Source organism: Schistocerca cancellata, chromosome 6 (assembly GCF_023864275.1).
Source record: "Schistocerca cancellata isolate TAMUIC-IGC-003103 chromosome 6, iqSchCanc2.1, whole genome shotgun sequence".
Taxonomy (NCBI): domain Eukaryota; kingdom Metazoa; phylum Arthropoda; class Insecta; order Orthoptera; family Acrididae; genus Schistocerca; species Schistocerca cancellata.
The window spans coordinates 566,172,265-566,173,108 of record NC_064631.1 but is presented as its reverse complement, the minus strand read 5'-3'; the positions used below and the strand labels follow the sequence as shown (position 1 = coordinate 566,173,108).

The window sequence follows — 844 nt, the reverse complement described above, 5'->3', positions numbered from 1 at the left end:
GCGCTGATATGAAACTTCCTGGCAGATTAAAACTGTGTGCCGGACCGAGACTCGAACTCGGGACCTTTGCCTATCGCGGGCAAGTGCTCTATCAACTGAACTACCCAAGCACGACTCACGCCCCGTCCTCACAGCTTTACTTCTGCCAGTGTCTCCTACCTTCCAAACTTTACAGAAGCTCTCCTGCGAAGCTTGCAGAACTAGCACTCCAGAATGAAAGGATATTGCGGAGAAATGGCTTAGCCACAGCCTGGGGGATGTTTCTAGAATGAAATTTTCACTCTACAGCGGAGTGCGCGCTGATATGAAACTTCCTGGCAGATTAAAACTGTATGCCGGACCGAGACTCGAACTCGGGACCTTTGCCTTTCGCGGGCAAGTGCTCTACCAACAGCCTCTGTAAAGTTTGGGAGGTAGGAGACGAGGTACTGGCAGAAGTAAAGCTGTGAGGACGGGGCGTGAGTCGTGCTTGGGTAGCTCAGTTGGTAGAGCACTTGCCCGGGAAAGGCAGAGGTCCCGAGTTCGAGTCTCGGTCCGGCACACAGTTTTAATCTGCCAGGAAGTTTGGTGTTCCCAGAATGTCACACTGCATCTGGGGAGGTCATTTGTGACTGAGTGGCAGTACAATTTGTTCTACTGTTTATGATTAGTAAACGTGTTTTATTTGTGTTTTTAACGGTGTACAACCGAAATATGCCACATTGTTTACTTGAACTTACTTTTCTTAAAACATGTCAGTTAGCTTAGCCATCAAACAGATATGTAGAGTGGCGCTGCAATGTCTGATCTCAGATCTTGTCGTAAATCTTTTGCGCTCCTGTTTACAGAAGACTCATGTGGATGT

General features: G+C 48.1%; 1 non-coding gene across 1 annotated transcript; it reads left to right on the top strand.

Annotated features, from left to right (window-relative positions):
* Window positions 1–466: 466 nt before the first annotated feature.
* On the top strand, window positions 467–541 carry Trnas-gga (transfer RNA serine (anticodon GGA)). Its single transcript has one exon. It is a non-coding gene; the product is annotated as a tRNA-Ser (tRNA).
* Window positions 542–844: the final 303 nt, after the last annotated feature.